General features: G+C 37.1%; 1 protein-coding gene across 3 annotated transcripts in view; it reads left to right on the top strand.

Moving 5' to 3' along the window:
• The window catches only part of FAM118B (family with sequence similarity 118 member B), a 111,154-nt gene that overhangs the window by 21,473 nt on the left and 72,702 nt on the right, over window positions 1–16,979 (top strand). For all 3 annotated transcript variants that reach the window (XM_043990750.1, XM_043990752.1, XM_043990751.1), the window contains one exon: window positions 12,595–12,646. The gene's annotated coding sequence lies outside the window, so the exon portion shown is untranslated. The remainder of the gene's footprint in view (window positions 1–12,594; window positions 12,647–16,979) is intronic.

The following is a 16,979-nucleotide window of genomic DNA, read 5'->3' as shown; positions in this document are numbered from 1 at the left end:
TTATCATTTTAAGGAAAGTTCCATTTATTCCTATGCTCTCTAATGTCTTTAATAGGAATGGGTGCTACATTTTTTCAAAAGCTTTTTCTGCAGCCAGAGATAATCATCTGATTTCTGTTGGTTTTGTTATTGATATGGTCAACCATGCTTAGTTTTCCTAATAATTACTGGTATAAATCCCACCTGGTCATAGTATATTATCTTGATGAGAAATTGCTTTAATCTCTTGGCTAATATTTTATTTATTTTTTTGCATCAATATTCATTAGGGAAATGGGTCTATAATTTTCTTTCTCAGTTTTGGCTCTTCCTGGTTTAGGTATCAGCACCATATTTGTATCATAAAAGGAATTTGGTATGACTCGCTCTTTGCCTATTTTTCCAAATAGTTTATATAGTATTAGAATTCATTATTCTTTAAATGTTTGGTAAAATTCACTTGTGAACCCATTTGGCCCTGGGGATTTTTTCTTAGGGAGTTCCTTGATGGCTTGTTCAATTTCTTTTTTCTAAGATGGGGTTATTTAAGTATTTAATTTCCTCTTCTGTTAATCTGCACAATGTATGTTTTTGTAAATATTCATCCATTTTACTTAGATTGTTAGATTTATTGGCATACAGTTGGGTAAAATAGCTCCTAATTATTGCTTTAATTTCCTCTTCATCGGTGGTGTGATGTTTTAAAAAATCTAACTGTGATGTCTAAAAATCTAATGTGTGTTCGCCTTAAATTAGAAGCTTTAGCACCAGTCTTTGGGCATTAGGGATTGGGAGAGAGGGAAAGAGAGAGAGAAAAGCTGCTTTCACCTAGCTATCCAAGAGAGAATCCCCTTAGTTTCACCGGAAACTCCCTGTAGAACTGGAAGAAGGCAGTTCATACACACAGCTCCAAGCTAATTGACTGGTCCATTGATTAACATGACTTACAGGTGGTAGACATAACTTCTTACACCAATCTGACCTTTGAAATCTCAGAAAGGTCACCTCATGCTTTCTCCTCAGGGTGGAGCTGCACTGGTTCTCACAATGTCATGTCTTTCACAGCAGGGTGGTGGCACTCTGATTCTCACACTGGTGAATTCATCCTTTTCATTTTTGATACTGGTAATTTGGTTTTCTTCTTTTTTATTTAAATTAAATAAGCCAAAGGTTTATCTACTTAATTTTTTTTCATAAGACTAGTTTTTGTTAGTTCAAGAGTTTTTTTATTTTCAATTTTATTAATCATTTCTCCTTTGATTTTCAGAATTTCTAATTTGGTGTTTAATTGGGAATTTTTAATTTGTTCTTCTTGTAGCTTTTTTAGTTGCATGTCCTATTCATTGATCTACTGTTGCTCTATTTTATTCATGTAAGCATTTAGAGATATAAAATTTCCCCTATTTACTGCTTTGGCTGCATCCCATAAATTTTGATATATTATCTCACTATTGTCATTATCTTTGATGCTTTTTTCATAATTTTCTTGTGTTGCTTTCATTTCTCTCCCCATTTTTTCTTCTACCTCTCTCAGTTGATTTTTTAAATCCTTTTTCAGCTCTTCCAAGAAGGCTTTTTGCTCTTGAGACCAATTCATTTTTCCTTTTGAGGCTTCACATGTAGGCAGTTTGAGAGTATTGTCCTCAACTGGGTTTCTGTTTTGCTCTTCCCTGTCCACACAGAAACTCTCAATGGTAAGAGCCGCCTTCTGTTCCTTACTTATATTGCAACTTATTTTTTTAAAGTTGAGGTCTGCCCCTGGGGCACAAGGGTCACTGTTTCGAGCTTCTTGTGCTAGGGGATAGGAGCTGTGTCACTGGCTTTCTACTATGAGGCCTCTATGGCTTGTGGATTTCTCACCACCCTGGGCTTGTTCCCTGTGCTTGCTCCAGGTGCTGGGATAGCCAGGCCTGGTCATACCTGTCCTGTGGGTGGCCCTCCAGCTGGCAGCCTGCCCTTTCTGCAGGTACTGGTGTGCCTGCTGCACCACCAGCTTGCCGAGCCAGGATCAGGGGGTCTCAGTTGCTCTGCTGTGGCCAAAAGCTTCCTGCTGACTTGCCCAGACCCCCTCTTGCTGTGCTGTGAGCTGCACTGCGCTCCCCTTTTGCCTGAGTGAGACTGACCTTTCCTGAAGTCTTCTAAATTATCTCAAGTTGGAAGATTGTGTCTTTCTGTCTTTTTGTAGGTTCTGTAGTTTCAGAATCCATTTAGAGGCTTGATTTATTGTTGTTTTTGAGGGAAACTTGGGAGAGCTCGGGCAACTTTCTGGCTTCTCTCCGCCATCTTGGCTCCGCCTTTCCATCATTCTCTTTGAAATTAATGTTTCTATGATTTGTTGTTTGACCCACTTATTTTTAGGATTATATTATTTAGCTTCCAATTTGTTTTGTTGTGAGTTTTTTTGAAATGGTTTTTTGTTTGCGTGTTTTGGGTTTTTTGCAGGGCAATGAGGGTTAAGTGACTTGCCCAGGGTCACACAGCTAGTAGGTGTCAAGTGTCTGAGGATGCATTTGAACTCAGGTCCTCCTGAATCCAGGGCAGGTGCTTTATCCACTGAGCCACCTACCCCCAATTTGTTTTTAATCTCTTTCCATGACCCTTTATAATATGTAATTTTTATTGCTTCATGAGCTGAAAAGGGTGCCTTAATATTTTTGCCTTTCTGCATTTGATTTTGAGGTTTTTATGCCATAATACGTGGTTAATTTTTGTGTGGGTGCCATGTACCACTGAAAAAAAGGTATGTTCCCTTCTATCCCCATTCAGTTTTCTCCAGAACTCTATCATATATAACTGTTCTAAAATTCTTTTCACCTCCTTATCTTCTTTCATATTTATTTTGTGGTTAGATTTACCTAGTTCCTAGAGGGGGAAGTTGAGGTCCCCCACTATATAGTGAAACAGTATATTCTGCTCCAGCCTTTTCCCTTTACTCTGTTTACCTACTGTTTCAGGTGTGTTTCTTTTAAACAACATATTGTAGGATTCTGGTTTTTAATCCACTTTTCTATCCAATTGCTTTTTATGGGAGAGTTCATCCCATTCACATTGACAGTTATGATTACTAACTATGTATTTCCCTCCACCCTATTTTTCCCCTGTTTATACTTTTTTCCCCCGCTCTCTTTCCTTTCGCTCTCCCTCCTCACCAGAGTTTTGCTTCTGAGCACTGCCTCCCTCAATCTGCCTTCCCTTCTGTCAACCTCCCCACCCTCCCCTTTTTCTTTTCACCTTCCCCTTCTACATTTCTATAGGGTAAGAGATTTCTGTACCCTACTAAGTGTGTGTGTGTTATTCCCTCTTTGAGCAAAATCCTATGAGAGTAAGGTTCAAACAATGCTAGCTCCCTCCTTTCTTTCCTTCTACTATAAGAAGTCTTTTGCACTTCTTCATGTAATGAATCCCAAGCTTCCTCTAAAAGCAAAAGCCCATGTTTTCAATACTAACATTTTATCAGTGTTGCTGACTGACAATGAAAAGTCAACATCACTGTCTCTAAAAGACTAAAGATGCACTTCACAGAGATGTGGAGGAAAGTTTAGAAAGTTAATATGTAATTGAGAAAAAAATCTTTGCAGCAAGTTTCATTGATAAGAGTCTCATTTCCAAGGAATATAATGAATTGATTCAAGTTTATAAGAACCATTCCCCAATTAATAAATGATCAAAGCAGATTTCTAAGGAAGAAATCCAAGTTATCAATACTTCTGTAAAAAAGCTCCAAATCACTAATGTAAACTAAAGCAACTCTGAGACTGAAAAAAACTACTCCTTAAAAAGTAGAATTGGTCAAATGGAAAAAGAGGTACAAAAGTTAACTGAAAAAAATAATTCCTTAAAAAGTAGAATTGGGCAAGTGGAAGCTAGTAACTCTATGAGACATCAAAAATCAGTCAAACAAAAATCACAAGAATGAAAAAAATAAAAGAAAATGTAAAATACCTCATTGAAAAAACAACTGACCTGAGAAATAGATCCAGGTGAAATAATTTGAGTTACTGGACTACCTGAATCCATGATCCAAAAAAGAAAGAAAGGAAAAAAAAAAAAAGGAGCCTGGACAGCATCTTTCAAGAAATTATCAGGGCGGCTAGGTGGTGCAGTGGATAAAGCACCGGCCCTGGATTCAGGAGTACCTGAGTTCAAATCCGGTCTCAGACACTTGACACTTACTAGCTGTGTGACCCTGGGCAAGTCACTTAACCCCAATTGCCTCACTTTAAAAAAAATTTTTTAAAAAGAGTTATAAGTATCATCTTCCTGTGTAGGGAGATAAACAGTATAATCTAATTGAATAATATTTTTTTCTTTCCTGTTTACCTTTTTATGCTTCTCTTGAGTCTTGCATTTGAAGATTAAAATTTTCTGTTCAGCTCTGGTCTTTTCATCAGGAAAATATGAAAGTTCCCTATTTCATTGAATGTCTGTTTCTTTCCCTTGAAAGATTTTGCAAAGTTTTGCTGGGTAGTTGATTCTTGGTTGTAATCCAAGCTCTCTTGCCTTCCAGAATATCATATTCCAGGGCCTTCAGTCCTTTAATGTAGAAACTGCTAAATCCCGTGTAATCCTGACTATGGCTCCTTTATATTTGAATTGTTTCTTTCTGGCTGCTTTGCAGTATTTTCTCCTTAGCCTGATAATTCTGGAATTTGGCTACAATACTCCTTGGAATTTTCATTTTGGGATCTTTTTCAGAAAGTGATTGGTAGATTCTTTGAATTACTATTTTACCCTCTAGCTCTAGGATATCAGGGCAGTTTTCCTTGATAATTTCTTTCTTTTTTTTTTTTTTTCAGGGCTGTGGGGGTTAAGTGACTTGCCCAGGGTCACACAGCTAGTAAGTGTCAAGTGTCTGAGACCGGATTTGAACTCAGTTACTCCTGAATCCAGGGCCGGTGCTTTATCCACTGCACCACCTAGCCGCTCTGATAATTTCTTGAAAGATGCTGTCCAGGCTCCTTTTTTTTTTCCTTTCTTTCTTTTTTGGATCATGGATTCAGGTAGTCCAGTAACTCAAATTATTTCACCTGGATCTATTTCTCAGGTCAGTTGTTTTTTCAATGAGGTATTTTACATTTTCTTTTCTTTTTTTCAATCTTGTGATTTTTGTTTGACTAATTTTTGATGTCTCATAGAGTCATTAGCTTCCACTTGCCCAATTCTAATTTTTAAGGAATTATTTTTTTCAGTTAACTTTTGTACCTCTTTTTCCATTTGACCAATTCTACTTTTTAAGGAGTAGTTTTTTTCAGTCTCAGAGTTGCTTTAGTTTACATTAGTGATTTGGAGCTTTTTTACAGAAGTATTGATAACTTGGATTTCTTCCTTAGAAATCTGCTTTGATCATTTATTAATTGGGGAATGGTTCTTATAAACTTGAATCAATTCATTATATTCCTTGGAAATGAGACTCTTATCAATGAAACTTGCTGCAAAGATTTTTTTCTCAATTACATATTAACTTTCTAAACTTTCCTCCACATCTCTGTGAAGTGCATCTTTAGTCCTTTAGAGACAGTGATGTTGACTTTTCATTGTCAGTCAGCAACACTGATAAAATGTTAGTATTGAAAACATGGGCTTTTGCTTTTAGAGGAAGCTTGGGATTCATTTAAAAAAAAAAAAAAACCTTTACAATTTCCTGAAAGCAATTCACTATGCTTCTCTTCCTCCTCTTGAACTCTGGGTCCAGATTATTCTCCATCAGTACTGTCTGTCAAAGATGTATACTGTTAAAAGACCCCTCCCCTCCTGCCTCCCAGTAAAAGTATCTGTCATGCTCTCCTAGGGGACAGTCCCTTGAGTGGCTTCAACCTGTAAGACCATGATATACCCAGAGAGGTAGAGGCTTAGCAGCACTCAGGCTCTGCCCACCCTCCAAAAGAAAGAAAAGCTGGGTCTGTTCATCTTTCAGGCGGTGGCAGGGGAGGCGGAGGGGGGGGGGAAATCACGCACTCTCAGGCCTTAGGTTTCATTGGCCCGAAGGCATACACCCCCAGTGATGACCAACAGCCAGCAACTATACCTGCATAAGTAAGGCTCATGTCTCCCCTGGTTTTTTCAATGTCTGGAGGCCTCTCTGAGGCCCATCCTGTCCCTCCTTAGCCCAGATCTGTATCCCCAGCTCTTTAGAGGAAGGTAAAAAGCTGGTACCTCCCTATAACCCATCAGACTGTGGGGGGGGGGGGGCCGACCACGTGGCATTCATCAAGCAATTACTTGAACTCAGAGGCCCCTTTAATGAACCTTAATAGATAAAGTTAAAAAAAAATTTTTTTAAAGATGTATGCTGTTGAACTATAGACTATACAGCTAAACGTCAGTCAGTGAACATTTATTAAGTGCCTTCTATTTGCCAGGCACTGTGCATACACTGTAAACACTGTGTGCATTGGAGATACAAAAAGTAGCAAAAAAGTCCCTGCCTTCAAGGAGCTCACAATCTAAGGGGGGGGCAGCATGGACAATAAGGAGACAAATATGTACAGACAAGCTATGTTCAGGAAAAATAGGAAATAAAAGAGGGAAGGCACTATGATTAAGAGGGGATGGGAGGGGCAGCTAGGTGGTGCAGTGGATAGAGCACCAGCCCTGGAGTCAGGAGGACCTGAGTTCAAATCCGGCATTCTCAGACACTTGACACTTACTAGCTATGTGACCCTGGACAAGTCACTTAACCCCAATTGCCTCACCAAAAAATAAAAAAAAATAATAAAAGAGGGAATGGGAAAGGCTTTCTGCAGAAGATAGGATTTTGGTTGTGTCTTGAAGGAAGCTTGGGAGACTGTTGGCACAGATGAGGAAAGAAAGCATTCTAGGCTTGGGAGATAGCCAGGGAACATGTCTAGAGCTAGATGGAGTGTCTTGTTCATGGGACAGCAGGGATTGTCAGTGGATAGAAGAGTACATGTTAGGGAGGAAGTTGTAATAAAGCTGAAAGGTAGGAGGGGGCTAGATTATATACTTTAAAATGTGGGCAGTAGGGGGGCAGCTAGATGGCGCAGTGGTTAAAGCACTGGCCCTGGATTCAGGAGTACCTGAGTTCAAATCCGGTCTCAGATACTTGACACTAGCTGTGTGACCCTGGGCAAATCACTTAACCCCCATTGCCTGCAAAAAAAAAAAAAAAATGTGGGCAGTAGGGGCAGCTAGGTGGTGCAGTGGATAAAGCACCTGCCCTGGATTCAGGAGGACGTGAGTTCAAATCCGGCCTCAGCTATGTGACCCTGGGCAAGTCACTTAACCCTCATTGCCCCACAAAGAAAAAAAAATGTGGGCAGTAGATGTTCTTCATTTTCTTGGTCTTATAGGAATAGACAAGCCAAACTCCTTTGCATGAATCCAGATTTTTTTCTAGGAAGCTCTGCAGCATTTTGGAGTTTGATACAATCAGCATATTATCATCCATAAACATGTTCCTGCCTTAGCCATGTCCAAAAAACTGTCTCAGCAATTTGGAACTATCTTAAAGGGCTATAGAGCTGTGCATACCCTTTGATCTTGCAATACCACTGCTAGGTTTATATCCCAAAGACATCCCCAAAAAGAAAAAGAGCTATTTGTACAAAAATATTTATTATAGCAGCTCTTTTTGTGGTGGCTAAGAATTGGAAATCAAAGGAATGCCCATCAATTGGGGAATGGCTAAACCAGCTGTGACATATGATGGTGATGGAATATTATTGTGCTATAAGAAATGACAAGCAGGATGATTTCGGAAAAGACTTGTATGAACTGATATATAGTGAAGTGAGCAGAACCAAGAGAATGTTGTGCCCAGAGACAGTAATATTGTTTGATGAAGAACTGTGAATGACTTAATTTTCTCAACAATACAGTGATTCAAGACAATCCCAAAGAAATTGGAACCCTAATGCACTGCTGGTGAAGCTGTGAACTGATCCAATCATTCTGGAGAGTGATTTGGAACCATGCCCAAAAGGCTTTAAAACTGTGCATAGCCTTTGACCCAACAATACCACTACTAGGTCTATATCCCAAAGAGATCATAAAAAAGGGAAAAGGACCTACATGTCCAAAAATATTTATGGATGCTGTTTTTTGTGGTAGCAAAGAATTGGAAATTGAAGGGATGCCCATCAAATAGGGAATGACTAAACAAGTTGTGGGATATGAATGTAATGGAACACTTTTGTGCTATGAGAAATAAGCAGATGGATTTCAGGAAAACCTGGAAAGACTTACATAAATTGATGCTGAGTGAAATGAGCAGAACCAAGAGAACATTGTACACAGTATCAATAACATTTTATGATAATGTTCTGTGATAGACTTAACTCTTCTCAGCAATACAGTGATTAAAGACAATACCAAAAGACTTATGGTGGAAAATGCTCTCCACATTCAGAAAAAGAACTATGGAGTCTGAATGCAGACTGAAGCATACTATTTTCACTTTTATTGTTTTTTTGTTATTGTTCTTATTTATTCTTTCTTACATTTTTCCCCTTTTGTTCTGATTAATACGGACATATGTTTAACATGATTGTAATGTATAACCTTTATCAGATTGCTTACTGGCCTCTGGAGGGGGTAGGGAAGGGAAGGTGAGAAAAATTTGGAACTCAAAAACTATCTTTACATGTAATTAAGAAAAATTAAAGGGGGCAGCTAGGTGGTGCAGTGGATAGAGCACCTGACCTGGAGTCAGGAGTACCTGAGTTTAAATCTGGCCTCAGACACTTAACACTTAGTAGCTGTGTGACCCTGGACAAGTCACAGCCCCAATTGCCTCACTAAAAAAAAAAGAAAGAAAGATAGAAAAATTAAAAATAAAAAAAAGGTTTTTTAAAAAGATTTTTTTAAAAAGACAATCCCAAAGGACTAATGATGAAACATACTATCCACCTCCAAAGAAAGAACTGATATTTATTGAACACAGACTGAAGCACACTATTTTCCACTTTCTTTGATTTTTTTCCTTTTATTCAAGTTTTTTTGTACAAAATGACTAATATGGTAATATTTTGCATAATTACACAGGTACAACCCATATCTGATTGCTTACCACCTCAGGGTGGAGTAAGGGGAGGGAGGGAAAAGGGGATAAAATTTGGAACTCAAAACTTTTTTTTTTAAAAAGCTGGGGCAGCTAGGTGGCGCAGTGGATAAAGCACTGGCTCTGGATTCAGGAGGACCTGAGTTCAAATCCAGCCTCAGACACTTAACACTTACTAGCTGTGTGACCCTGGGCAAGTCACTTGACCCCTATTGCCCTACCAAAAAAAAATTTTTTTTTTTTTAAGCTTAGCATGATAAATAAATAAATGAAAATAAATGTTTGGTTTTTTTTTAAACTGTCTCAGTCTGTACCCTGAGTCCATCACTTCTCTGTCTGAAGGAGGGTAACATGTTTGATCATTTGTTCTCTGAAATTGTGGTTGGTCATTGCAGTTAATCAGATCTTTAGTTTTTCAAAGTTGTCTGTCCTTACAATATTATTGTGGGATATTCTTTAACAAGTTGCTTGCCAACTGTCCACAGGCATATCAATAGTAAAATTATTTTTTTTGAGAGAGCTGGTACATAGTATTATACTTTTCTTTAGATGAAAAAATGAAATAATTGTTTAATGTTAGGAAAAATTAGGGAACTGTTATAAAACACTAAAAAGAAAACAGTGCCAGAAATCTGAATATAGGTTTATTTTCTGGAAACCTATATCAGCTTGAGATATAAAACTTGTGTGGGGTTTAGCTAAAGTAATAAGTGACTTCTACCTTTACCTCTGTGCATCAAACTTTAAATTCTTAGAACCAGAAAGAACCTGTAAATTGATTTAGTTCTGTTATCTCTTTTTATAGATGAGAAAAACTAAGGCCCCATGACATAAAGTAACCTGCTAATATTAAGTTAGTGGAACTAGGATTAGAATCCATCTCTTATATTAAGTGCTTATTGTATATAAGGTATGACTCTTAAGGTCTTATGTTGTTTCTGTTATCCTGTGCTTCAATGGAGGTTACTTTCTATGATGTCTCTTTAAAGGTCAGGGATGTAAAAGAACACCTTTAACAAACACTCCTAATTTAGGATCCCGGGGTATAACATGGTGGTTTGGAAAGAAGGTGAACCCTGGTTGTGTCATTAAATGCTGAGGTGCACCATGGGATTCATGCTTTTTGAAGGGTCAGTGAAAAGAAACTTCTCATGATAAAATAATATATTTTCTTAGTAAAATATTCCTAGCCTTTGTATATAGAGTGTTAGGAGTCTTTCAATTGGTCATTCTGTCTTGGGATCATAAGAGCATAGGTCTAAACCTGGAAGGGACTTCAGAGGCAATCTACTTCAGTTTCCTCCTTTTACAGATAAAGAAACGGAAGCCCAAAAGATTAAATGATTTGCCCAAGGATTCATAGGTAAAGTGTTAGAGTTAAGATTTGAACTCAAATCACTTGACTTCAGTCAGCTCTTTCTCCTGTATCTATCGCCCATACAGGTTTAGCTGGACAAACTGACAGTGGGTACAATAGCTGGTATTTTAAAAAGAACATGTGGGGCAGCTAGGTGGTGCAGTGGATAGAGCACCGGCCCTGGAGTCAGGAGTACCTGAGTTCAAATCCGGCCTCAGACACTTAACACTTACTAGCTGTATGACCCTGGGCAAGTCACTTAACCCCAATTGCCTCACTAAAAAACAAAACAAAACAAAACAAAACAAAAGAACATGAGGCAATGCTTTATATTCCTTAGTATCAACTTTCGTTACTTCTGACAGTATAGTCATTTATGCTAGAAAGTATCACTTCAAGAATAGGTACTACTGGGGCAGCTAGGTGGTGCAATGGATAAAGCACTGGCCCTGGATTCAGGAGGACCTGAGTTCAAATCTGCCCTCAGATGCTTGACATTTTACTAGCTTCGTGACCCTGGGCAAGTCACTTAACTCTCATTGCCCGACAAAAACAAAACAAAGAATAGGTACTACTGCAAAATGGATGATTTTGATTACATTAAATTAAAAAGGGTTTGTACAAACAGAAGCAATGCAGCCAAAATTAGAAGGAAAGCAGTAAGCTGGGAAATAATTTTTATAGCCAGTGTTTCTGATAAAGGTCTCATTTCTAAAATATATAGGGAACTAAATCAAATTTATAAGAATACAAGTCATTCCCCCATTGAGAAATGGTCAAAGGATATGAACGGGCAGTTTTCCAATCAAGAAATCAAAGCTATCTATTGTCATGTGAAAAAATTCTCTAAATCACTATTGATTAGAGAAATGCAAATTAAAACAACTCTGGGGTACCACTTCACACCTATGAGATTGGCTAATATGACAAAAAAGGAAAATAATAAATGTTGGAGAAGCTGTGGAAAAATTAGAACACTAATGCACTGTTGGTGGAGCTGTGAACTGATCTTTCTTGAGAGCAATTTGGAAACTTGCCCAAAAGGCTATAAAACTCGGCATGCCCTTTGAACCAGCAATACCACTACTAGGTCTGTATCCCAAAGAGATCATAGAAAAGGTTAAAGGACCCACATGTATAAAAATATTTATAGCAGCTCTCTATATGGTGGAAAAGAATTGGAAATCAGGGGAATGCTTATCAACTGGGGAATGGCTGAACAAGTTGTGGTATATGAACATAATGGAATACTGTTGCATTATAAGAAATGATGAACAGGTTGATTTCAGAAAAACCTGGAAAGGCTTAAGTGAACTGATGCTGAGTGAAGTGAGCAGAACCAGGAGAACAGTGTACACAGTAACAGCAACATTGTGTGACAATCGGGGCGGCTAGGTGGTGCAGTGGATAAGCACCGGCCCTGGATTCAGGAGTACCTGAGTTCAAATCCAGCCTCAGACACTTGACACTTATCAGCTGTGTGACCCTGGGCAAGTCACTTAACCCCCACTGCCCCACAAAAAACAAAAAAAACATTGTGTGACAATCAATTGTGATAGACTTAGCTCTTTTCAGCAATACAATGATCCAAGAAAATTCCAAAGGACTCATGCTAGAAAATGTTCTCCCCACTCAGAAAAAAGAAGTGTGGATTCGGAATGCATATTGAACCATGCTTCTACTTTTTAGCTGTTTTTTTTTCTTTTTTGAGGTTTTTCCCTTGTGTTCTGAGTCTTCTTTCACAATATAACTAATACAGAAATATGTTTAATGTGATTGTACATATATAACCTACATCAGATTGCTTGCTGTCTTGGGGAAGGGAAGAGGGAAGGAGGGAGAGAAAAATTTGGAACTAAAAATCTTAAGAAAAAAATGCTGAAAACTATCTTTACACGTAACTGGAAAATAAAATACTTTTATGATTAAAAAAAGAAAAAACCACAAAGAACAACAACAAAAAAGAATAGGTACTACTTGTTCTGTAACTTACTAATATTAACCTTAGGGGGCGGCTAGGTGGCGCAGTGGATAAAGCACCGGCCCTGGATTCAGGAGTTCCTGAGTTCAAATCCGGCCTCAGACACTTAACACTTACTAGCCGTGTGACCCTGGACAAGTCACTTAACCCCATTGCCCGTTAAAAAAAAAACAAAACCATATTGGGCTAAAATATTAACCTTAGGAAGAAGACTGAAAAATAGATACTTGTACTTATAGTTTGTTTGTTTTGCTCTAGTTGAGAAGGAGGAAACCTAAGGGAGCAAAGAAAGACACCTCTTCAAGAAAAGGTAAGAAAAATTGGTTATTGAGGAGAATTTAAATCTAATTTGAATAAAGAAATAGTACATATGTTAATACTAAGACCTTTTTATGTGACTTCAGAGGGGAACAACTAGCACTTGATAATTTATCCATTCTTATATCTGTCATCTGAAAGTCAGAATTAAAGATTGAGAAATCCTTGTGCATGTGCTCTTTAAATAGCTAATGATCATTGTCCAAGAGCTTTTTACTGTATCCTCTTAATAGAAAAATACTTTTCAAAATGATAGGGGTAAGGATTGGACTTCTGAAAAACCCTCTACCAATGCAGGTTGGCACCTTCTTTACAGCTTATAGCTGCTGTACAGAGTTCCCTAGAGCACTGAGAGTTAAAGTGCCTTGGGTTAGACAGCTAGTATTTGGTAGAGATGGGATATCAGCCAAGGTCTTCCTGACTCCAAGGCTGACTCTTTGCACTTAAAAATGTTGATTCTAATGCATACAAATACATTTAATTGTATCTTTCTACAGTTCTCATTCTGTTCCCCAGTCTTCTGGAAATTATTATTTTTTTTTAAAGCAGCAGGTGAAACTTATTAATGAAACTGACTTTGGAGATTTAAAGATTGATATTCTTTGTCTTTTGTTAAGATATGATTTAATTTTTTTGTTACATTTTAAGTTTTGAACTATCTTCGTTCCTCCCTCCCTACCCTGTACTAGAGAAGATCACCATTTGACACAGATATATATACACACACACATATATATATGTAAAACAATACTATGCTTACTTATATTTATCAGTTCATTCTCTGGACATGGATGACATCTTTAGTAAGTTTTTTGAAGTTGATTTGAATATTCATTCATCCATTCATTTATTTAAGGAGCTTATCATTTCTCAATAGGAAGACCATTTTCTTCTTGTTTTTTTTCCCCCCAGGGCAATGAGAGTTAAGTGACCTGCCCAGGTCACACAGCTAGTGTCAAGTGTTTGAGGCTGGTTTGAATTCAGGTCTTCCTAAATCCAGGGCCAGTGCTTTATTCACTGCGCCACCTAGCTGCCCCAGTTTGAGTATTTATAATACTTAGAATAACTTAGTCATTTACAGTTATTCTTTGTTACTGTTACTATATTGCTGTTACTGTATACAGCATTCTCTTGGTTTTTCTCATTTTACTCTTCATTATTTCATACAAGTCTTTCCATGTTTTTCTTTTTTTTTAATCATAAAAGTATTTTATTATTTTCTAAGTTACATGTAAAGATGGTTTTCAACATTTGTTTTCATACTATTTTTAGTTCCAAATTTTTCTCCCTTCCTCCTTTCCCTTCCCCCCTCCAAGACAGAAAGCAATCTGATATAGGTTATATATGTACAATTATATTAAACATTTCTGCATTAATCATATTGTAAAAAAAGAATCAGAACAAAAGTGAAAAACCTCAAAAACAAAAGTAGAAACACTATAGTTCAGTCTGCTTTCATAATCCACAGTTCTTTTTACTGGAATCCACAGTTCTTTTTACTGGATGTAGAGAACATTTTCCATCATGAGTTCTTTGGAATTGTCTTGGATCATTGTATTGCTGAGAAGAGCTAAGTCTATCACAGTTGATTGTCACACAGTGTTGCTGTTACTGTGTACACTGTTCTCCTGGTTCTGCTCACTTCACTTAGCATCAGTCCACTTCAGTCTTTCCAGGTTTTTCTGAAATAAACCTGCTCATCATTTCTTATAACATTGTATTGATTCCATAACAATCATATACTGCAATTTGTTTAGCCATTCCCTTCAGTTTCCAATTCTTTGCCACCACTAAGAGAGCTGTTACAAATATTTTAGAACATGTAAATTCTTTTCCTTTTCCCTCAATCACCTTGGGAAACAGACCTGATAATGATATTGCTGGTCAAAGGATATATAGTTTTATAACTCTTTGGGCATATTTCCAGATTGTTCTCCAAAATGGTTTGTTCAGTTCCATCAATAGGGTATTAGTGACCCAACTTTTCCACATCCCCGCAAACATTGTCACTTTCCCTTTCTTTTCATTTTAGTCAATCTGATAGGTGTGAGATAATCTCTCAAAGTTGTTTTAATTTGCATTTCTCTAAGCAATAATAGTTTAGATAATTTTATATGACTATGTATAGTTCTGATTTCTTCATAAAAAAAAATGTTCATATCCTTTGACCATTTATCAGTAAGGGAATGACTCATAGCCTTAGAAATTTGACAAAGTTCTATATTTGAGATATGAGACGTTTATCCAAGACAAGTTTATTATAATTGGTCTTCCATGTTTGCTTTCTTATGTTTCTCCTGATTCTTATAGGTCAGATTTTCTGTTCAGTTCTCATCTTTTCCTCATGAATACCTCAAAGTTCTTTAATTCATTAAATAGACATTTTTTTCCATATAGGATTACATTCAGCTTTGCTGGGTAAATTATTCACTGTTGGCAAACCAGCTCATTTGCTCTTCAGAATATTATGTTCCATGCCCTTCAGGATTTTAATGTATCAGCTGCTAAATCTTGTGTTATCCTGACTGTAGCTCCACAGTATTTAAATTTTTTCTTTCTAGTTGCTTATAGTATTTTCTCCTTGACCTGGGAGCTTCAAAACTTAGCTATAATGTTCCTGTAAGTTTTCATCTTGGGATCTCTTTCAGGTGGTGATTGGTAGATTTTTTTTCCATTTCTATTTTATTCTCTTGTTCTAAAATTTCACGTCAGTTTTCCTTAATAATTTCTTGAAGTATAGTATCTAGACTCTTTTTTTTTTATCATAACTTTCAGGTAGTCCAACAATTCTTATATAGTCTTTCCTCTGTTTTCCCAGCCACTTCTTTTTCTAATGAGATGTTTCCCATTCTCTTCTATTTCTTCATTCTTTTGATTTTGTTTTGTTATTTCTTGATGTTTTATGAAGTTATTAGCTTAACCTTGCCCAATTCTAATTTTTAAGGAATTACTTCCATAAATTTTTAAAAATCTATTTTTCCAGTTATTTGAATTTTTCATATTTTTAAATTTTTTCTTGCATTAGTCTTTTTTCCTCGATTTCTCTTATTTGATCTTTAAGGTTTTTAAGCTCTTCTAAGAACTCTTTTTGGCTTGTGGCCATTTTACATTTTTCTTTGAACTTGAAATAACTATTTTGACTTCCCTATCTTCTAAGTTTGAACCCAGATTTTTCTCTATTACCATAGTAACTATCTATGATTGAGTTCTTTCTCTTTTGTTTACTCATTTTTAGCGGCTTATTTCTTGTCTGTTAACTTGGTGCTAGGGTCTGGCTCAGGTCCCAAAGTGTGGGGAATAACATTTCAAGTTTCAGGTTTTTCATGCTTTTATTTTCTGAGGTCTCTTTGGAGACTTGACCTGAGGTACTCCTCTATGCTTCTGTGACCCAACCAGGACTCTTATTTAGGAAAAGGAAAAAGAACTGTTGTATTATGGTATTCATATTATTCATATAAACGTCACAAACCAAAGCTTGGATGCTGATTTTTACACTTAAATCATACAAAGAGACAAACATCAAAATACTGATTGGTTATTGACAGTTGAATGTAAAAGCAAATCCCAAAGCAATAGATTTCTTTTCGACATACACCACTTTAAGAAGAAACACCAATTAGAAATGCTTTCCTAAATCTCTACCTCACAATGATATAAACAGGGGTAGTTAGTGATTTTACTGGTTTATTACTGCTGTTAGGGGCTCTCTTCCTCTCACTCAGTGCAAACACACAACATGACACACACAAAAATAAGTTCTCTATTATTCACAATAAAGCAAGAGCATAAACAGAGCAGGACCTACCTAGTGCAGGCCTGTAGGTCCTGAACACAACAGGGGAGCTTTAGGTGACTCATGTGGATCACGGGAACACTTTGATTCCGATCCACTGGATAAGAATCTCATCTCTCATTGGTGGGTGAGCTAAACTCCATGGGAGCTGTGATAGATATTGAACCATACTATAGAAGGATTGAGCCTAAAACCCAACACAACAGTCCACCAATTTAGAAATAATAAATACAATGTTCTTCTTCAGTCTAAGTTGGGGGAAGTTGTGTTTTCTGAGTGTGTAGAGTCACGTCACTTGATGAAGTCAAGACTGCTGGACTGGACTCACTGGATCAAAACAGTCAGTCTAGTATTAGCACTATTGCTTGCTATGAAACTCACCACCAGTGGTAACCAATTGAATTGGACTACTTGGTATGTGTTATAGTAGCAAATGATACTTTTGTTTTTTGAAATTCCAAGTTTGCTGCCCTGGTCTGTTGCAAGTGCAAAGGTAGACAGGAAACCAAGTCTCAAATCGTGTTCTGGAGCA

Source organism: Dromiciops gliroides, chromosome 3, assembly GCF_019393635.1.
Source record: "Dromiciops gliroides isolate mDroGli1 chromosome 3, mDroGli1.pri, whole genome shotgun sequence".
NCBI lineage: Eukaryota > Metazoa > Chordata > Mammalia > Microbiotheria > Microbiotheriidae > Dromiciops > Dromiciops gliroides.
The sequence above is the reverse complement of the archived record's forward strand: the minus strand, read 5'-3'. Positions and strand labels throughout refer to the sequence as shown.